Raw genomic sequence first — 23072 nt, forward strand, 5'->3', positions numbered from 1 at the left:
CACTATATCCCTTAACAGTAGCCAACTAACAGTATAATAGCTGCCTGTAGACTTTTTTAGACTGCTAACAGAGTCACACAGCTTCACTACCAAGATAGCTACAGACCTAACATAGCTGCCCCTAACATACCTTTTACTCACAGGTGGCTGAACATCTTCTGGCTTTGATTAGCCTATTACAAACTTCTCTTCATTGAAGTATTCCCTAGTCTCCTTATAGAGAGGAAAGGAACACCTGAGAATTCATTATTTTAAACACCCACAGAGAGGTTACTTGAATCAGAGAGCTTACTGGATGCTCTTTCTAGCTGGTTCTTTTTGTAAACTGAATCTATTTATCTACTTAGCCACAAATAGCCTCTCTGTACAAAATTTATATTTAAGGATTCCTTCAAAAAGCCATAGTAGATTATCAGGACTAACTAGACTATCCCAGTGTAGCAACCAAGGAGTTGTATCCAACTAAGTACTACTACTCACTTGTCCCTCACATACAGAAGGATGAGGGAATTATATCCACAAAGAATCAAGAGCTAGCATAAATGAGATTGTAAAGTAGGCTCTACAATTTAAATCAAACAATTCTAATCAAAAGTGGTCATCTTAATACAGTGAACAGAGTTGCCATGCACATCTTTGCACTCCACTCTTGAACATTCTCTTTAGCCTGAAATGACACTTCAGTGTAAAACAGATTTGCCCCATGACCAGCCACCCTGTGAAATTTAATGTAATATTTTTTTACAGAATGCATGTAGTGAGCAAGAAGAGAAACGCTGGTGCTTCTGAAACATCAATGTACCCCACATACATCATTGCTTAAATAGATGATCTGAAATCCAGGAGAGGTAGAAAATAAAAACCAAGAAACATTTAAGATTCCCTAAGTGAGATTCTTCCTATACAAGGAATTTTACTGCCCATTTTATACTGCACTTATTTACAATTGCAGGTCTAACTGTGCTTCTACCAAGAGTGAAGAGTGAAGCTACACAACTCATGCAGGGTACCAGAACAGCTTGCAAATCTCACATCTATTCTGTAATGAAATCAGATCACAATAGCTGCTCTTGCGAAGCAGGGGTGTGTGTCTTGGTGTTTGGTAGCTTAAAAGAGCCAACCAGGAATGCCTGGGAAATTGTTGGTGGCCTTTTCTTACATTTTAGGAAGTCCACACCATAGTTTTCAAATGAAAACCATTCCACATCCCTAAAAACACAGCCTCATTGCTAGAGAAGCACAAGTTCAACCAGCCTTGATACTATAGCCTTGATACTGATTGAAGAGAAACATCAAACTGCATCCCACCTTCATGTGACTCACTAATAGCAACAGTTCATTAACTAATAAGGAGATCTGCATACTCGTACATTGGTGTGAACAGAGGCAAACCCCGTAATTGCCATTTACTTTTCCCCACTACAAATCTGAGAAGGCAGATAGTGCATGCAGTTTGTGGTAATATTTAATGTTTGTGTGTAAGTGTGGATCACCCGTTTCTCCAGGCTGCTTCTCTCCTGGGCCACTTAAAGCTCAGGAACTTGAGATGCTCCACAGGGCTGCATCCTCCCTGTCCATAACTCCAGCAAAAGCCATCAGATTTCCTTTGTTGCCTTAATTATCTTTGCCAATCATGTTTCCCTTGGCTAGCTACAGCCATTGTTGCAAGCCTTCAAGCTAAGTATTTGTTGGGGGCTGCTTTGTGTCATCTTGGGAAGGAGAATATACAATTCTATTTTATAAAATACAAGGACTCAAATGGGTGGCATCCAACTAAGTTCTATGTAGAGGAGACCTATTGAAATTAATGGACTTGAGTCAGTCTTCTTGATTAATTTGAGAGGGGCTACTCTAACAATGTATGCTAACACTAGACCCAATACAAATATTGAGGTTTTGGACCAAGAGTGCAAATCAAAGGCATAGTTGAAACTACATTCTAATGAAATCTAAGGATTGAACTTTAAACGCATGTGATTAGCACAGGATTATACAACAGGTCACCTTATGCTTGCATTCCTTATTGATATAGCATACGCAGAACTGGTAACGATACCTAGCCTCTAGGAGTCTGCGCCAAGCTTCCAAATGCCTAAGATTTCTCCCTAGGCCTGCTCCAACAATAATTCAGAGCACCACAAATATTTAACAAGTGTAAGCTTTCAACGGCCACTGACCTAGTCACCTGTATGAATACAGCATGACTCAGGTGACCATGTGGGGATGATACATCAAAGTTGGGTTTATTTACCTATTTATTTTATAAAGTGCTTTGAAGTTTCATTGCAATCAAGCAGTATACAAGTATTATGAAATAAATACATATTTTAGGCCACAACTATACTTATTGTGTTTCTAAGCTTACTGTCTATCCACTGTGGAACTTAAAGGAGCAGAGTTCCCAGGCAGCCTCCCACCCAGGCACTGACCCAGAAGTACTAGGTTTCTGGAAGGTAGCTGGAACAAATTCCTTTATCTAGCCAGAGTAGGAGGGAAAATTGAGTACTTTCAATTTTTACAGATTTGCTTGCCAAATAAGAGGACATCCCATGTTGGGACAAGCAATGTGAGGAAAAACAACTGCTAGAGATAATTCCAAAAGTAAGTTATTGTCCACTTTCTTCACATCATCAACAAGACATCTCCAAGTTGTAGAAAAGCACTTCTCACCCACAGAGTTAAGTGGGAAGCTAAGAACCTCCACAGCCTTGATTCAAATTTATTAACTATGACACAAGCCAAATGCATGAAAGCTTTTTCCCCATGGTAATGCTTCCATTGTTTCATAGAATCAAAGAATTGTAGAGCTGGAAGGTACCCTGAGGATCATCTAGTCCAATCCCCTGCGATACAGGAATATGCAGCAATGTAGGAATATGCAGCTGTCCCATATGGGGATCGAACCTGCAACCTTGGTGCTATCAGCGCCACACTCTAACCAACTGAGCCATTCAGGCTGTATTACGCCTGGATATGATGGAGGGCAACAGAGCAGGCAAGGGGCAAAGAATGGAGCAGCAGAGCTCAGGGGAACTGGGGAAGAAGCTCATGGGAGGGTTAAAGGGCAGAAGGATTGGGAGTTCAGAAGGTCCCATGTTCAATCTCTGGCAGCATCTCCACTTAAAACTGGGGTTGCCAACCTGGTGCCCATGAAGACCTTTGCTGGGGGCTCCAGGCTTGGAGCTTTCATTAAAAAAAAAAAAAAGCACCTAACCCTCTTAGAAAGTTATAAAGCAAAATGTGCAGGCATCGTTCTAAGAAAGTTCTGTGAAATGAGACAGCCTGGCTGTTCCCGCCTGTCAGTGATTTTAGCCAATGAGTGAAATAAGAGAAGGATGGTGAAGAACAGGAATTATCCTGACCAGGGACAGTGGAGTTTAAGTTTATAGTGCATCTTATCTCCCCATCTTTAATGTATACAAAAATCTTATAATGAGCAAGGAAATACTAGTCCCTAGAGAGCTCAAACAGTGATATTTTAAAGCTTACAGCATTTCCTCCACCAGATCCCTTGCAGAAGTTACCATATTCACCAACACCTTTATTTCAAAAAGCTACTTCAGCTTTGTTAACTCATTCTTCCTCCAGCACACAATGTCATGAGAGCTTTTCCCACAGTGAACACACCCAGATACTGCAGACTTTCCAAATGCACCTACCTGCCAGGCCTCCTGGTAAAACAGTAGCAGAGCAGACCAGGAAGAGAACCCAGAAAACCTAAGAGGTGAACTGATGAAAGCATGGATTATTTCCAATATTTTCAAGGCTCAATTCCACTATTTTAACTACCAACTTTCCCTGTGAGAAGTATTCTGAAAGACTTTCATTCAAGACCGTGAAACTGAAACCATGCTTGAGCATCAAGAGCATTTACCCAACTCCAGGACTTAATAAAGGCTGCACATGTTAGTGACTAATTGCCATGAATATGACAAATGCAAAGTGTTTAGAATTAAGGCTGGGATAGGACAGCCAGATTCCAAACCCATGGAAGAACAGATGTTTTCCAAGGTGTCTTTTGCCTAGAAAAAGTGCAAACCTTTCAATGCAAGTCTATCCTGCAATGCAACCTACCTATATATACTGCAAGGATTCATTCAGGTCTCCTGCTGCCTCTCTGTCTCTGAAAAGCCACCCACAGCTTGCAAATGCAGGCTGCATCCAGACAGTTTTCCGACATGAAAGGGATCCCAAGGGTCATCTAGTCCAATGTCCTGCTATGCAGGAATCCTGCCCAGTTGCCCCTGGGTAGGCTTGAACCACCAACCTTCTGGTTAACAGCCAGAAACAGGGCAGAAACTTTTTTTGCTTAAACTGCTCTAAAGCACCATGCCCACTGATACCATGGTACACAATCTTTTACCCTTCATATGCTTCAATATATATGTTCAATAGTAGTCATTAGCAGTTCCTTAACATGTTGGAAATAATTTTGAATATTTAGATACTTGCCATCTCAAAGCCGCCAAGTCAGGGATGAGGAACCTCAGGTCCAGGGGCCAGGAGCGTCTCCACCCCCATTGTTCTGCCCGGACACTGAGGTCCAGCGCCAAGGGCCTTCTGGCAGGTCCCTCACTGCGAGAAGCAAAGTTACAGGGAACCAGGCAGAGGGCCTTCTCGGTAGTGATGCCTGCCCTGGGGAACGTTCCCCCCCCCCCATCAGATGTCAAACAAATAAACAATTATCTGACTTTCAGAAGACATCGGAAGGCAGCCCTGTTTAGGGAAGCTTTTAATATTTGATGAATTATTGTATTTTAATATTTTGCTGGAAGCCGCCCAGTGTGGCTGGGGAAACCCAGCCAGAGGGGCAGGGTATAAATAACGTTGTTGTTGTTGTTGTTGTTGTTAAACGCAGTCCTCTAGTCCAGGCATGTCCAACAGGTAGATCGTGATCTACTAGTAGATCACTGGACGTCTGTGGTAGATCACTGGCTCCCCCCAAAGAAGCTGAACAACTGTGGCTCCCCTAAAAAACAGCTCAACATTTTACCTCCTCCCTGAAAAAACTCAGCAACTTTGACCCAACCCCCAAAAATGGGGTAGATAACTGCCAATTTTTAACTGTGATTAGATCGCAGTCTCTTGGGAGTTGGCCACCCCTGCATCTAGTCTCTCTACCTGGCCACACTCCCTCCCAGCCACACCCACTTTCCCAAGGCAACATCCCTCACTGGTCCCTGTTCGCTGCACTCTCCTTGAGTATTTTTGCCTCGGTGGAGTGTGTCCCTGAACTCTGATCAGGCCTTTTCCTTGCCTGAATGAAGGATAGAGAGGGTGTGACAATGTGAACTAGCCTTCTGTACAAAAGTAAAATTTACATTTGTTGCTCTGCCCCCCTCTACCTCTGGCCCCACCCACCACTTACTTGTGGCCTCTGGAAAGTTGCCCAGAAGGGAATGTGGACCTTTGGCTGAAATGCATATAAAATATACTATCTATGGTATACAATGTAAGTCTGTTTTTGAATAATGTTGAATTAACAAAACATTGCCCCAGGGCTAGGATTACCATACCGAACACTAGGTTAAGGTTGTTTGAAAACAAAACCAAGTCCACTGAGTATTTAAACTGTAGTGGGTGCTTTGTATGCAAATAGCTACACTCCACTCTTGGGCCAACTGAGCTACCCTCAAATATACAATCCCATTTTATGACAACATAAAATGAAATACCTATTTTAGAACATAAGCAACATCAGCCACCTTAATAAGGCACTTCAGAGATTTAGGATCAGATAAGCCTGCTAAAGAATATGTTGACACCAGGGATTAGATGCTGACCAGCTATGCAGAGTGCCCAAGGGAGTTTAAGTGCTGTGCCACACACACACAAAAAGTATTTAGCTTAGCAGAAATAGTCCAATTTGCATATATCTATTTTATGCTACTGCTACTATTTCACAGGGAAGAACAAATAACAATGCTTGGTCATAAGCTCATCTCCCCTGTAGGGGGGGGGTCAAAGGTAGAACTAGCACTATACTACGTTCTGTGTCCAACAGAAGGCAAGAGTCTTCCTCTGGACCACTGGTAACCTTGTTCTGGCACTTTCTGACACTGATAGGATGGTCAAGCTAGGCACTTTTTAGAAAGAATCTTTATTTTTTTTTAAAAAAGGCAAAACTGAGATGACATGGATGCACATTTCTCCAATTCCATTCCTCTTTTTTTGCATGCACTAATGACTGCTTCTCCACTTCTGCTGGGACTGGATGGCTGATCCAACATTTAGACTACATTTCCTAGCATATTCCTTTCTGCAGAGGATCTTGAGGTGCCTAATCACCCTCCACATACCACTTTCTGCATTCTCTGAGGATTCCTTACAACTATTGTTCCCCTATCCCTCCAACAGAGTAAGAGACAGCCTTGCCTAAGGCCACCTGCTGAGTTTATGGCTGGTCTGGGAACTGCCTATCTTCTATCTCATGCTCTCAAGCCATGGTGCTACATCAGCCCAGGGAAATAGGAACTCAGAACAAATTATTATCTACCGCACATTATGCTCCCATACACATAGCTCATATTTTCCCAGTCCCTTCACATAACATTCATTTTTAGAAATTAAGAGAGTAAAGTATGGGTAACGGAAGTAAGAAAGCTGACCAGAACATCTCCAGTTTGCTGCCCTTCCCCCTTCCCTACTTCTGGTTTCTAGATCCCCATGTTTTATTCAGTTTCTCTCTGCTGGAGAGCACTAGCTCCAAGTGAAACTCAGTTTGATACCTGCAGCAGAAACAATAGCTGTGTTCAAACCTGAAAACAGGATTTTGAATTAGACCCGAATGAATTCCATAAAGAGGGCTTCTTACAATCCTACTGTGAAGCACAATTGTGTTCAGCTTAAAAAGCATTTAGAAATCCTTGGACAAAAAGGTGCTTTAAAAAAATACACTAAACTTGGGTTCTTATTTCTGAATCACTTTTGAGTCTGCAAGTATTCTGCAAGTATTCTGCAAGTATTCTGTCCCAAACTCCCCCAGAATAGTTCAGTCGTGTTTCTACTTCCATAGTCTACATCTCCAGGTCTATGCTTCACTTCAATGCTAGTGATTACATGCTAGTAATACTTGGTTCATCCACTACCAAGAATAGCAGGAGCTGTAATTAGAGGAATGATGTCTGAATGATGTGGTGCACTTTTCAGCAATATCTAGTAGATCTGGGTGATGTATTGATACATTGCTTGAAACCGGCTTGAAGTCAAAATCGCAAGAGCAATTTCAGAATTTCCAACCAGGCAAAGTATCATGAATCCCTGGGCCTGCTCTCAGCCAGCATAGTGCACTTCAATCAGGGTGCATGATGCTCACCCACTCCCTCCAACCCTCCCTTTGCAGCCCTGCCACCAGCCTCGGCAGTGGCGCTTTCCTGCCAGCCAGCCCCTTCATTTATTTCTCTGGCTGTATGAGTGGTAGCAAGCTGCCTACTCCCTCCATTCCTTCTCATGCCATGCAGAATGGTGGCTTACAGTAGCCACCACTTGTACAGCAAGAGGATATTGTCAGGGCAAGCCACAGCTAGCAGTTCCAGGGAGGCTGGCGGCTTCACACTGCCATGGCATGTGGTGCCTCAGCTGATGCGCACTGCCTTGGGCAGTACCACCCACCTGCCCTCACCAGGAAGAAGATGATGCACATAGTGATGCTAATTATCTCCATGACCAGCAACTGCCTTCTTCCTCCCCACCTCCTTTCCAACATCATAATATACCACCTTATCACAAAGTTTAGCTGGCGATCTATTACAATGTTGGAAAGCAGGTATCGTCCAGCTCTCGTATTTAGTTTAAATGCTACACTAAACATGATTTTATGAGCAGCCAACAGCACTTTTGACTTTTCTTTAGACAAATCCTCTCCCAATCTATCCCATGAAATCAACAGCACCGACTGCCCGAGAAAGAACAATGTTTATCAGGGGCTTCTGCTTTCATCCCTATGCTCATCACAGCCTTCACCAACGATACACCATTCAGACATTTTGAACTACAACTCCCATCAGCTCCAGCCAGCACATACTAGGTGGGTTTGATGTAAGTTCAGCTCTAAACAGCTGGCCAGTGCCAGGCTGGCTTATCAGCACCAATCATCTACTCAGAAATAATTAAGGCCTCCATCAGAGCAGCCGCCACCACCAGGTCTGAAACAGCATAAGCTACTTACAAGTAGTCAAAATGAATGGGTAGGATTTTTGCCAACATGGAAGCAATGCTCATTATAGCCCTATATTCTACGTAAGAGTGGTGCTCCATGCTAGTGGAGCACAGGACAATGGTAATTAGGGTTACCTCAATGTTGTGATTTTACCAACTCTGCCGTAGTTTCCCCTCAAATAAAGGAAATTTAGTTATGTAGCACTTGGGCAGCTAGTTTCAAGGCTCATGTTGCCACGGAGACCATAAGGGCAGTGTTAGAAACTGGGATAGGAAAGCTAGGTGTCATGTGACACCTGAGACCTATGTTGTGGGCACGAAAACAAAATGTCTATGCACCTTTTTTTCTTTTCTTTTTGCTGCCATGATACCAGACCAGGTGATTTGCTCAGCAGCATGGCAGAGAGAGAGAGAGAGAGAGAGAGAGAGAGAGATGCTGATCAAATCAGGTGGTCTGTGGAGTAGTGTGGAAATCAATGAGGTGCAACAGGAAATTTTAGGCACAGAGATCACCTCTGGAACTCCATGCCACAGGGCAGCACAAGACTAACTGAGCTTAGGCAGGGAGCAGACAGCCTCCAAGGGGAAGGCAGCTCCCAACCAACAAAGCTCACAACAGATGCTGAGCCAGAGCAGCACCCTTAATTCTGCCCCCCAAATGTTACTCTGTAGCCTCCCCACAGTTAAAATATGAGGTTAGAGGGACCACTGAACAAGGGTTTAAAGAGCTATTTCAACCCATCTGCCCCCAACCCTTTAACTCCTGCATAAATGTTAGATGGCCTTTGGCCAGATCCAGCTGTGATTTTCTTAGTTTTTTATTGAAAGGGGCCAGCGAAAATGTAATTAATGTAAAGGAAACATAGGGAGCTGCCCAAGTTCATACCACTGATCGATCAGTCCCAGTATCGTCTGCATAGGCTGGCAACAGCTCTCCAGGGTTTCAGGAAGAGGACCGTCCCTGCCCCCCACCTGGAAACACCGCTGGGGATTGAACCTTGGACCTTTTGCATGCAAAGCAGATGCTCTGCTGCTGAACCAAAGCAGCAGCAAGAAGAAGAACCACTATACATTCCAGATTCAGAGTGGGGGCCCATTAACCCAGCAGCATCAAGGCCTGGATAAGGGGCTTCTCTCTCTCTCTCTCTCTCTCTCTCTCTCACACACACACACACACACACACACACACAAACACTAGTCAATATCACGATGTTGGATAGAAATTAAGTGGTTTCCAGCTGTAATGCTTTAAGGGAATATGAAAAAAGGGTTATAAATAGGTAAAAATCTAATGCTATTATTTTTAAGATCAAGGATTAGGATAATTAAAGAGGGTAAGGATTTGCTGAACCAACAGATTGAAGTGGAATACAAAAAAGGGAGGTATGAGGAGGTCCGGGAAACAAGCTAAAGGAAAATAAGTAATGGAAAATCTGTGTGTTTTTAACCATTTTTATTTTGTATTTTTGTTATTTTTTTCATTTTTATTGTAATATTTTAAAAAAATCTTAATAAATATCTTATAAAAAACAAACAAACTAGTCAATATCACATGATTGCAGGCTCAAAAGCAGCTGCCACCCCAGTAGCTCCCCACAGAAATCAAGTCGCTTACCCCGCAGAAAACTCTGATTATGGAAAGAGGGGGAACATGGAGGATAATCTGGAATCTAAGTTGGAGGGGGGAGCTCTCAAAATGCAACCCATCACTCCTCAGCTATGATGTACTACAAGCATTAAATGCCACACCTGCCCACCCCCAACATTCTCCTATAGAGACAGCAGTAGGCTGTGTATGCTAAAAAGACTCTTTTTGGGGTGGGGCAGGGGAGAAGAGAATACAGTGGTACCTCAGATTACAGGCGCTTCAGGTTACAGACTCCGCTAACCCAGAAATAGTACCTCAGGTTAAGAACTTTGCTTCAGGATGAGAACAGAAATTGTGCGGGGGCAGTGGAAAGCCCCATTAGCTAGAGTGGTACCTCAGGTTAAGAACAGTTTCAGGTTAAGAACGGACCTCCAGAATGAATTAAGTTCTTAAGCCAAGGTACCACTGTACTGTGAACCAAAGCCTACTGACCATCTTTTCTGCCCCCATACTGCAAGCATCTTCCAATAGTGATTAGACATGGAGGCTCCAGGTTGCCAACCTGGTCCCATTTACATGGGATTAAGCCGCACCATGTTTAATAGGACTTGGTTAATCCTAACCATGAGTAGGCACGGTTAGGATTAGAGCAGAGAAAAAGCACTGTGACCCTACCCTTCCCTCTATTTCTCTATCTTCCCCCCACCCTTCGCTATACCACCTGTATATTCTCTTACTGGAGAAGGGGTTGGGGTAGGGGTCCATCAAGGCTCCTTTTGGGGGAGGTAAGGGTACAATTTGGGTGGAAGAAGCCACCAAAGTCTTCACTCTCACCTAAACATGCCATCCCTTTCATCCCCCCCCCATAAAAAATTAACCACAACTGTGAGTGGAAGGGGAAACCCAGGCAAACTTCAATTGTCGCTAATGTTACCATGGGGAGCACATTCATGTGAGCTACAGCAATAAAAGATCTATGAGCAAGTTAAATAAGCTCTCCCCCTCCCAGTTTAATGTATTGCTGAAATAAGTTTAAAATTTTCCAAGGAGAATGCAGTATCTCCTTTGCTGCAAACTGTCAAGGAAAAAAGAATGAAGTAGCAGTGTTAGAAACTGAAAGCTAGGAGCTAAATGGCACCTTAAACCTAGGTTATGGGCACACCAATGGAATGTCTAGACATACTTTTTATAACAAGAATACAAAGCTGAAAATGAATGAACTGCAGCTAAAATCTTATATTCATTTTTCATATGGTCTAGTCCTCATTTGAAGACTGCAAAAAACAAAGCCATGCTTCCCCTGCCAGCCCCTCTAATATTCTTAAGAGGGTCGCTTTTCAAGTCTTCAGAGTGGCTGGAAGTGGGGAGGCAGAAAAGGGTCCTCCTTTTTCTCGGAGTTTTGAATGCTGGAAGCAGGTACCAGCAATCATTTAAAATGGGATAGCCTCTCATAGACTTAATACTAGAATGTACAACTGCTGGATCACTTACAGTGGTACATTGGTTCTCAAACTTAATCCGTTCCGGATGTCCGTTCCAAAACCAAGGCGTACTTTCCCATAGAAAGTAATGCAAAACGGATTAATCCGTTCCAGACTCTTAAAAACCACCCCTAAAACAGCAATTTAACATGAATTTTACAATCTAACGAGACTGTTGATCCATAAAATGAAAGAAATAAGCAATGTATTGTATTGTATTATAAAATAAATAAGGCTGTATTGCAGATGATAAAAATTAAAATTAACTTTTTTCCTTACCTGCACTGATGATAATCATTGTTTGAATGAGGAGCTTTTATTCATTTTGACAGTCACACAATCAATTAATCAGTAGCTGAACTGGGTTCCACACAGTCACAAAAACAAATTAACCAAAAAGCCTCAAAAACAAAAATGCAAAATAAATAGCAAAAACAAACCAAACTTAATCCGTTCCGGAAGTCTGTTCAACTTCCGAAATGTTCGAAAACCAAGGCACGCTTCTGAGTGGTGCAGGCGCCCCGGAAACAATAGCTGACAGCCGCATCGGACATTCAACTTCTGGAAAACATTCAAAAACCAGAACACTTACTTCCGGGTTTTTGGTGTTTGGGAACCAAGGCGTTTGAGAACCAATGTACCACTATATAGCTATAATAAACCAGCAACTTCAAAGTTTGCTCTTATGTCATCCTCAATTTCTACTCAGACATTTCCCCAAGAGCAAACTTCAGCTATTAAGCACAAGATCCTGTTCCATCACCTGATTTGAATTCATCAATTTTGCACTGAAGAGCATGCGCACTATACCACAGCAAAGTCAGTGTTCTATTGTTACACATGACAGCCTGCTGTATTTATGAATGACACCAACTGAGGCTAGTCCGTATTGGGAGTATCATATGACACTTGGTTTTGTTAACTTTTTGCAGCAGTCACTCACAAGACAAAAAAATACCAACTCTGAAGATTATCAGAATAACTTGGTAGAGGAAAAATCTTCAAAAGCATATTCTGTTCCATACAAACACCTTTTTACTTCTGAGTTGCATTCATAAGCACTAAATCAGGAGCTCCCAAACTTATATCCCCCTTGGACCTCAGTTGTATTAGCAGACCATTTAATGATTTTTGTTTTACATTGTAGCAATTTTAATGTGTTGTGCTAGATGCTGTATAATTTTCAATTGATTTTTTGTTGATTTTTATTTCTTATGTTGCATTTTATTGTATGACAACTAAAATTCCACAGAATTTAAATTGTAACACAAAAAATACAATATAAGAAATAACAGAAGCAATAAAAATAAAACTGAAAATCACTATGAACATTCACAGACCACCTGAATGAAGCTCATAAGCCACAATTTGGGAACATCAGCATTAATTGATCTTAGGGCCTCTATTCTGTTTCATACATAAGATTGTCTTTTAAACATTAGTACAAAGCAATCCTAGATAGTGGTCATCCTTTAATTACCAACATTAACACTATCCCTTTTCAGAGGAGCCACCCTCAGTTAATAGGCTAAATCAATACTTTTGTTTCCAGGTCAGTCATTAACAAATACTGCTAAACAAAGCAAATACTGACTGAATGTGTTAACAAAGCCCTCAAACATGTCCAATTTTTGATCCCAGTTAACACTCCTAGGGATTCTTACCTTACCAAATAGGACTGAAACTCATTGAATTCAAGGGGATTTTACTATGACCACAGCCTAACAATGTGCAAAAACTGTAGTCGTGACAGTTATAATTACAGTGGTACACCTGGTTGTGAACGGGATCCGTTCTGGAGGCCCATTCGCAACATGAAAAGAGCGCAACCTGAAGCATCGTATCTGCGCAGGTATACGGTGCGATTCGGCACTTGTGCGCATGCACAAGCGTCGAAACCCAGAATTAACCCTTTCCGGTACTTCCGGGTTGCCACAGGACATAACCTGAAAGAATGTAACATGAACCAAACGTAACATGAGGTGTGACTGTACTGTACTGAGGAATTTTGGGGAGAATATCCGTGACCTAAGGTGATTTTTAACTATTACCTGGTGCTGTACCCTTATGGCTGCTAATAAATACACAATGTCATTTATTTATTTATTTTTGGCTACTTTAGGTTGTCAGGATATAATTATTATTGCAACAGGAACAAGTTTAGGTTCCTGCACTTCCCCCTCTAGCACAGCTACAACGAATAATCTGGAAGCTTTCACTTCCATTTTATTTTAATTAAGCGCAGCTTAGCATTTGTCTCCCAAATGCAACCAGCTTAACTATGATTTATAACAAGCCAACACCAAAATGTTGTTTATGAAACTCGCTTGTAGTGCCAACAAATCACAGTTAAGATTAACCACTGTTTAGAGTTTGGACTCTAAACTGTGGTTAATCAAAAACGTAAGTGAAAGCTCCTCCCTGCAGCTGCAGCAAGAGCAAACAAAACCTTTCACGGTTTACCATGAAATCCAAATGAAGTCATTAACTCCTGGAGAAGAGAACACAAGACAGGTAAACTGCAGCCCTTCAAGACTCCTACTATCTTTGACAAGTGGTTGAAAGGAGCTGTATATATTCTGAATATATATGATACACACATCAGAGCTGTTGAAGGAAAGTGAATTAAGATTCCCATAGCATGCAATAATGTTTTGACTGACTTACACCTCAGGAAAGAATACATTCATCTGTTGCATTCTGTTTGGCATAAGATTCTGGCAACATGTGCACACATCACAGACACTGTTCTCTTTGAGACTGTAAAGCCTGTGTCCGCATTAAACCACTTTGGGAGAGGAGAGGAGAAGATCATATGTTAGATGGAGGAGGAGATTCCTTTTGTAGAAACTAGCATGTTGGGAGAAAAGCTAGGTTCATCCTGACGTGCTATTTTTCACTGGGAAAGGGAGAGAGAATAAATGCACGTGAAAGAGCATTCCAGCATATGAACCTTCAACCTGTGTGATGGAAGTGGCACAGGACAATACATACTTTTACATTAAACTGCAGCTTAGGGTGTGGCCAATGTGTAACTTCAGAAATTTCAAGCAGCAAGTATTACTTGAAATAATGTTCCCCTATACCAGGGGTCTGCAACCCGCGGCTCCGGAGCCGCATGTGGCTCTTTTACACCTTTGCCGTGGCTCCGGGGTGAATACTAGCGAGGGGAGGAGGCGCATTGTGCGCCCCGACACTCCCCACTGTGGCGGGCGCTGTACTGGCTGTGACGTCGCATGGGGGCGGTACATGCGTTAGTCACGCACCGTCCCAACGTCACCTTCCCGCCCGCCCGCTACATTGTAAGGGGCATGTACGCTGGTCACTGCATTGAAAAGGGGCATGTACACTGGTCACTGTTTTGAAGAGGAGTGAAGAACACACACACACAAAAAGGTAACTTGTTAATTTAACGTTTATTTCTACGAGGAGGAGTAATTCTGAGGGGTCAAACAAAAAATAATAAAAAAGTGACAAAAAAGTTATTTTTATAATGACGAGTTTTGCGGCTCCCAGATTTTTTTCCTTCGGAAACGGGTCCAAGTGGCTCTTTTTGTCTTAAAGGTTGCAGACCCCTGCCCTATACAGTGGTACCTCGGGTTAAGAACTTAATTTGTTCTGGAGGTCTGTTCTTAACCTGAAGAACTTTAGCTAATGGGGCCTCTCGCTGCCACCGCGCTAATGCTGCACGATTTCTGTTGTCATCCTAAAGCATAGTTCTTAACTCAAGGTACTATTTCTGAGTTAGCGGAGTCTGTAACCTGAAGCGTATGTAACCTGAAGCATATGTAACCCGAGGTACCACTGTACTCTTAAATCAACTTGCAGCTCTATTCTTATTCAAGTCCTACCAAGCTCAATGCAGCGTCCGAAACTCCCATTGTTCCAGGCGCATTTTGCGACAAGACTTTCGTGAACACGAGCAGTTTCTGAGTTCTGGGTGCAGTACTACGCCTAAGATTTCAGATTAAAATTGCCACTGTTACTCAGAAGTAAATCCCTACCAAGTTCAATGAGGCTTCCTCCCAAATAAAACATTTAATTTGAAATATAATAGCCAGTTAGTTATGATGGTTTAAGTAGTGAATGTTAAAGTGTTATCTACCTCAGACTCTTAACAGTGATGCTTAAAATCAGAACACATTTTGGAGTGGGATCATTGAAGGACCCTTAAGTCTTAGGTTTGCGAACTGGACACTCAAGGTGGATGTCTCTGCCATCAGTTATATAGGCATTTAATATGCTTTAATTGTGGTGCCAAAAAGAAGAAGAAGAGGAAGAAGAGGAAGAAGAGGAAGAAGAGGAAGAGGAAGAGGAAGAGGAAGAAGAAGAAGAAGAAGAAGAAGAAGAAGAAGAAGAAGAAGAGTTTGGATTTGATATCCCGCTTTATCACAACCCGAAGGAGTCTCAAAGTGGCTAACATTCTCCTTTCCCTTCCTCCCCCACAACAAACACTCTGTGAGGTGAGTGGGGCTGAGAGACTTCAAAGAAGTGTGACTAGCCCAAGGTCACCCAGCAGCTGCATATGGAGGAGCAGAGACGTGAACCCGGTTCCCCAGATTACAAGTCTACCACTTTTAACCACTACACCACACTGGCTCTTCATATAAGATATATTTATATGAAGGAAAGGGGGTACAGAGAGAATCCAGGGTTTGTCTGCAGTGGAAGGAAAGGAGGACCTTTTCTGCTTCCCCACTTCCAGCCACTCATTCATTTTTAGCTTTGTATTCTTGTTATTAAAAAAGTACGCCTAGACATTCTGTTGTTGCGCCCATAATCTAGGTTTAAGGTGCCATTTAGCTCCTAGCTTTCATATCTCAGTTTCTAACACTGGCTCAATGTAATTTATTCCCAATTGTGCTTAAAAAAGCAGTTTTAGATAAGAACTCTGTATAAAAGTATGGCCGTTGCATAAGTATGCCTGTTGTAACAGCACCACTGTCCTTTTAGAAAGTTTATGATCCAAATAAATGTTATGAATGTTAAATGTCATGAATCCAAAACACATACATCAGTATAGGAAAAAATATGAACTCTCTAGCACTGGCCACATTTGTACATAATGCTAAGCCATGGTTCACTAAAGCCTTAGCTAATAGCACAAGTTAACCACGCGTTGTCCCACAGATGATTGAACAAACCATGGCTTACCACTGCTCTTACCTCATGTCTTTAGCTAGGTGAGCATCTAGTGTGGAATGGGCAAAAAAATCCTGCTGTTTACACCTAACACTAGGTTCGTAAGCCAATAACAAATAAAGGCTTCAAATTGTAGTTAATTGGTAGACCATTGCTAAGCCATGGTTTAATAAATCAGAGTTTAATAAACTATGGCTTAGTGTTGTGTGAAAATCAAGACGCTCCTTACCAACTAAATTAAAATACATGCAGTCATTTCCATTTCTAAGCACAGACATCAAGATGGAGGCACAGCAATTGAATCTGACAAGGTTTCCCCAAAATGCAGAGTTTAAGGCAGATATCCCATGGAAAGGCAGATACAGGGGGAAGCTATTCTCACACATACACACAGTCCCACTCCAGGATGCACACACATCTAGGATGCACAGATGACAATTCCCGTTTGTTTCTTTTTCGTGTCCGTTGAAGTTCCTGAAACTAACTCAAAGGATTTCACATAAGCATGAGTTCTTAGAATCTGAGTTCAATGAGATTTCTTTTGAGTATTTCATTAGAAAGCAGACATTTCAGTGGAAGGGAAAAAAAACTGCATGTAAGCAGGGTAAATGCGGATGCCTTAGCAACCATAAATCAAACTTTTTGGTAAGTTCCCTTCTATGAAGCTTTCTAAAAGACACTGCTGATAGGGTGAAAAATATATTCCAGGATTTCCCCATGCAACATTAAACTCTTTTTCTAACTATGCAAAGCCATAAAGCAAAACTTTGCTCTCTCTAATATGAAATAATAATTCCTTTTCATTATTAGCGAACGACTGCCATGTCAATTTCAACTTAAAGTATACATATTAAAGCCTTACTTAAGGTACATTCACCCTGAATGCTCATAGGAAAAAGTGAGTGTATAAACAAGCACAGCCTATCCCTCATTAAGGATCAACTGTTTACATACAGTATGAGAGAGGGAGGAATGCACCCAGTTCATCCTACACATTAAGGAACAGAACCACTTAATCTGCTATTTCTCTTACTGAGGAAGTGCTACTACAGTTAGTTATATAGTAAGGATTGCACAACCTAAACTGTGAAAATTAGAGCACTAGTAAATGATGCACATACTGCCACTTGGTACCCTTTTAAGTTCAGATCCAAATTTTACAGTTCATTTCTATGCAAATCTATTCCAATTAAGTTCATTTGGGCTTACTCCCAGGTGAGTGGGTATAGGGCTGCAGCCCAACTACGCTATCTCAGACATTTTCTGTTTGTTATTCAAGCCACAGATAAAATGCACATTCTTCACTGTGTTGTATGCCAGCATAATACAACTAGCACATAATGAGCACTTTTACAGAGCTATAAATTGTGTGCATGTGTGCATGGACACACAGGGTGTCTAGATAACAAACAAGGGAAATTTGCACGATGTTCCCGGGCATAATAGATTCCCAGTGCATATAACTGTACAAATGTGCAAATTAAAGGCACACAAGCTTTTCTCATTATCACAGAGACTATCACCATGTATTAAAACATCATGCATGAAACACACACGCATTCACATAGAATGCAATGTCTGCAATGCCTGTCTTACGCATTTGCATAACAGGCCTTTCCACAATGCCTTTTCAAGCAAACTGGTCATAAATGGTGATGTGCCTCAGACACACCCTGACACTTACAGGTGCATATAACAAAATTGTTATAGAAATAATCACCCATCATTAATCTGCATACAAATCAAGTACACATCTATTGGATTTTTGTCATATTATCCCCTTAGACTTAGAGATGGGCTGACCTCAAGACCCACATAAAGAGTTCAAATAAGAAGAAGTTTGCCATATATGGGTGAACAACCTTTTTTCTGTCAAGGGCTCAGAAGTAATCTGCCAGAGTCTGTACACTGGCAATTGGTAAACCCAGAGCCAAAATGGGCCACAACAAAAAGAAAAGATTGGTGGGGGTACTCCTTTCTCTCTCTTTTTCTGCCACCCACATCCCTATATTTTTTCCTCCTTGCCCCCTGCAAGAAATTAGGCCTATATAAGCTACACACAAACATATTCCACCCTCTAGCAGGGCAGTTACACTTAACAATACACCTAGATTCCATGGGAATAAAGACCACCCACCAATACACCCGGAGTGAGCACCACACTCCCTAGTAGCAGCATTATTCACTCTGCAAGGCACTTATCAATATTTGAGACACAGGGCTCAACAACTTAGAATCTGTGTAGTGCAAGAAGCAAATACCACACAGAGGAGCATCTATTAAAACCAGGAGTAGCCATGTTAGGCTGCAACCCTTACTTTTTTTGCACGGGGGTGTGGGGAGACAAGGCTCATTGAGCCCAGTGGGATATGCATCTTCAATACTTACAAAGGCTGATGTGGAGAAAATGGATAAAAGAGGAAGTCTTTCTCCCTCCCTTCATAAAATACTAGAACTTAAGTACTGGGAAAGCCCAAACAGAGCAGAACAAAATCATTTCTTCACACAGCCCAGAGCTGAACTATGGAATACTCACCTCAAGAGGTAGTGGTGGCCTCTTGAGTTGGCTTTAAAAGAGGATTAGGCACATTTATGAAAGGTAGGGTTATCAATGGCTATGTTCCTTCCCTACTCTTGGGAGCAAGTATGCTTCTGAACACCAGTTGCTGGGGATGACAAGAAGGAATGAGGGCTGTTGCACTCGGACCCTGCTTGTAGCCTTCCCATAAACATCCCCTTAGCCCCTTGAGAACGAGAGGCTGGGCTACATTGGCCTCCCTTGGCCTCATCCAGCAGGGCTCTTCCTCACATCCTCCCCCTGACTCAGGCCCATCGAGGTCAAGCTGGCAATTGAAATCAACGATGCTGAAGCCCCGCAGGATTATGGTGGGGCTTGCTCTGAACATGACCAAGTCCGGATCCAGCCCACCTTATCCGGGAGGGCAACACCTGTGCAAGAGCAACACCCGAATAAACATGCACAGGTAGGGGCGGGGGCGAAATGGCAAGGGATCGGGGTGGGAGCCTTTCAATCCCACCCCGCCAAGTTAAGAGAGAGGAAAAGGGCACATCTCCAAGGGAGGCAAACGTGAGCGGCGGTTTTGCACGGGCGGAGGCCTCCCCCTTTCCTCTGGAGCTGGGTGTGGTGGGCCCACCTGCAAAGCGGTGAGCAGGGAGGGGAGGCCTGGGCACCCGCAGGCCTCTAACACGCAATACAAAGGAGGAGGAGGAGGCCTAGCCGCCCTCAAGACTCACCGCAGACCCTTCCCTCAAAAGCCCCCCTTCACCACCACCCAGCCAAGAGAGGGAGGGGTCAAGTGCCCCCCACCCCGCCTCCGGTTGCCAGGCAACCCCGCGCGAGGCCTTGAAACCCGGCTAGGCCTCGACAAACCTACCTGGGTCCGAGGGACTGGTGACTGGGCAGCTTGGTTCCGGCTGTGGCGGCAGCAACAAGGGAGGTCTCCTCCCCTTCTCGTTCCGGGTTCGAGACTCGGTCTGGCGCCGGCCCCACCACCGCCTTACGCGTGCTCTGGGTATTGTGGGTGGGGAGGTGGGGGCCTGTGTCTGCGCGCGCGCAGCGAGCTCCTCTCCTTTCTTTCTCCCCCACCCCCACTCGTCCCTCGCTGCTGTTACTGCCACTCGCCACCGCCCCTCCTCTGCTCCTTTCAATCCGCTCGCACAACACACTCTGTCCAAGATGGCGGCCACCCCTTACACGGGGTTTCCCCGCCCACTACTGACGGAGGGAGGCGGGAGGAGGGGAGGGGGGCGGTGAGAAGAAGAGCCGCAACGTCCTGTCGCAAAAAAACCGGCCACACACACACAGAAAATCGCCTCACTCCAAGCAGGGGAGGGGAGGAGGCGGAAAGAATACAGGCGAGCGGCTGATGCCAACCCAGAAAATAAAAATGAGAAACAAACAAAAAAAAAATAGTTCCGTTGACAGTGATAACCAGGAAAGGGACCAATCATCGAAGTAGCCGGGGGAGAAGAGGCGGAACGGAAAAAGGGCAATGCTAGGGGTGTGGTTTTTGGGGGGGGGGGAGAAAGAAAGATTGACCTTCGGGGAGGCGCGACGTGTGCGCGTGCGCACAGCCAAGTGCCTGCGCGCACGCAAAAAAAATAATAATGATAGGAGAGTCTCAGTGTTTCCTTTGGGAGGATTTTTCTTTCATTGTTTGGGAGCATGCGCTCTTGCGAACGACGCGTGAAGTGGGCGGGCGCGTCTTAGACCATGTTTTTAAAGAGCTGAATCGGCTCCGCTTTAGAGTTCGTTGGCTCCTCTCGCTGGTTAAGGCCTCATCCCGACCCCTCAGCCTCCGCAAACACACACGCCCCAAAATCATCCTCTTCTACTGTGGGGGGGAGGAGGAGCCCCTCCCCCATAAGTTGTGTGTGTGTTGTTTGCACTACTTACCCACGAACGTTGATACATTTCTACTCACGCTCTGGATTTGGAGGCCCAGTAGGCAGGAATTCAACGGGTGAAGCTTTTTCCTGAGTGCCAGCTTTACAAGTTGAATTTCGGCCTTTAGCAAGCTCCTAGCAGTTTTAATATTTTTTGGTCCCGCTTTAGGTAAACGTTGAAACGCACATGCGTTTTCAACCAGAGGTTATTTCACCATTAATTGATAATAATTTTATAAAGAAACGAGAAAAGGACTATAAAGCAGCATATCAACACAAAGTATAAGATCAAAAGGTGACCCAACGCAATAAAACAATTGGCAGCAATGCTTGTAACCACTCCAGGAACACAGATTCAATCACAGGAATGCTGTAAAAATTACAAAATCACATATTCAGTGAAGAGTTCATTGCAGGGAAACAAATCAGATTACAGTACAGGGATCATGTGCAGACGTCCCCACCCTCACTGGTCTGCACAGCAACCTAAGAATGCAGCTTTTTTAAAAAAAAATCGATTTTTTTTTTATTGAAAGTTTTCAACAGAGAATACAATAAAAGCAAAACTAAGCTAAATTAAAATAAAGCAGAGAGAATAAGAGAAATATGATGATGAAGTAGAAATTAATACAAAGCCCTCTATCAAGGCTGTGTCTTAACCTTTATTCCACACAAGAAGGGTGAGCCCTCACAGCCCCCACTTGGGAGCTTCCCCCTTTTCTCCCCAGCCTCCCACCTTCAAAGATCCTCTTTACCCTGTCCCTCATGCAGGGCCCTTTATCTTCCATCCATTACCTTCTTGTGTGTATCTTCATTAATCCAAAATAGGAAACATCAAAGAAGAAAACATAAATATAGAGTTAGCAGAAGAAAACAAGAATTAGAATTCATAGAAGAGAGATAAGAAATAAGAAGGGCTTCCAATTCTCCATCTACCAATTATGTACATAAAGATTATTCAAAGTACAGTGGTACGTCGGTTTAAGAACAGTCCGGTTTAAGAACGATTTGGTTTACAAACTCCACAAAACTGGAAATAGTGTCCCGATGTGAGAACTTTACCTCAGTCTAAGAACAGAATCTGAACGATGGAAGGGCACCGGCGGCGGGAGGCCTCATTAGGGAAAGCACACCTCACTTTAAGAACAGTTTTGGTTTAAGAATGGTCTTCCAGAACAGATTAAGTTCGTAAAACAAGGTACCACTGTATTCAAAATATACACTCCAGGATAACATCTAGCTGTGTTCCAATATAATATCCAACTATTTCTCAATCTGCTCAGCAGTGTTTTCCCATTCTTCAGTCCCAGTCATCACAAGTTTGTTCTTTTTTTTCCACCCCAAAAAGTCCAAAAGGAGCCTGTTAATTAGTGCTTTTTCATCCTCCAGCAGTCTTTGTTTTCTGGATGCTAATTAACTGGCAGATAAAAAATCCATTTCATACTTGCTTCCAGTCTCAAAAATAATTAAAAGAAGGAGGTTTTGCTGACCCGGTGCCTTGAATTAAGGGCTATTATGTGGTGCATGGACCCAATAAAGGGTCCATGAATATTCCTCCATTCCCCCCTCAAAAAAAAGTTCACATAGAAAGCTGTCTCTCAAAGTGAAGTGATTTGACCTAGCCACTCCATGACCTGATAATTTTCTATGTGCAAGGGAGAAGGGGGTGCCACAAATTTCTCATAATGTATTGTTTGGGTTTCAGGCTATAGCTGGATACTGAATAAGCATGGAAACCAAAAAGCTCAAATCATATTAAAAATAATTTGGAGTTTGTTACCAGCAAGGTGATGGTGTTCTCTAAATCCAACTGCCAGGGATTCAACTACTGTATATATAAACTGTCCAGGCTGGAGCTGGGGGTGACAGAGAGGGAGAGAGACAGAGGAAGCTGTCTTATATTGAGTCAGAGCGTTGGCCCATGTAGTTCAGTATTGTTTACACTGACTGGTAGAAGCTCTTCAGGGTTGGAATAGAATCCTGAAGCTCCCTTCAAAAAGAGTATGTTGTGGTGATGGACCAATCATCCTGATAAAAAAAACCTGAAGAATGACAACTCTATCTAACTCAAACTAGTAAATTAGAACAAAGCATTCCCAATTCTCAAAAATCGTGACAAGCAAAGGGCAAACACAATTCATATTTACTTTATAACATATGGCAAATGTTTATTGAATACATAAATTGTTCAGACTGTGGCAGGAATCCACCCAGTACTCATAGGAAAATGTGGCTTGATCTCTTAGAGGAATCAAATGAAACTTGTAACACATGGTATGATAAAAGTCTGTAGTTTT

At 42.9% G+C, this 23072-nt stretch overlaps 1 protein-coding gene across 1 annotated transcript in view; it reads right to left on the reverse strand.

Annotated features, from left to right (window-relative positions):
- RAB14 (RAB14, member RAS oncogene family) overlaps nt 1-20077 on the reverse strand; it is a 35062-nt gene extending 14985 nt beyond the window's left edge. Inside the window, exon 1 of the mRNA XM_080991023.1 lies at nt 19764-20077. The gene's annotated coding sequence lies outside the window, so the exon portion shown is untranslated. The remainder of the gene's footprint in view (nt 1-19763) is intronic.
- Nucleotides 20078-23072: the final 2995 nt, after the last annotated feature.

Source organism: Podarcis pityusensis (genome assembly GCF_964106645.2).
Source record: "Podarcis pityusensis genome assembly, chromosome: Z".
NCBI classification, from domain to species: Eukaryota; Metazoa; Chordata; class Lepidosauria; order Squamata; family Lacertidae; genus Podarcis; species Podarcis pityusensis.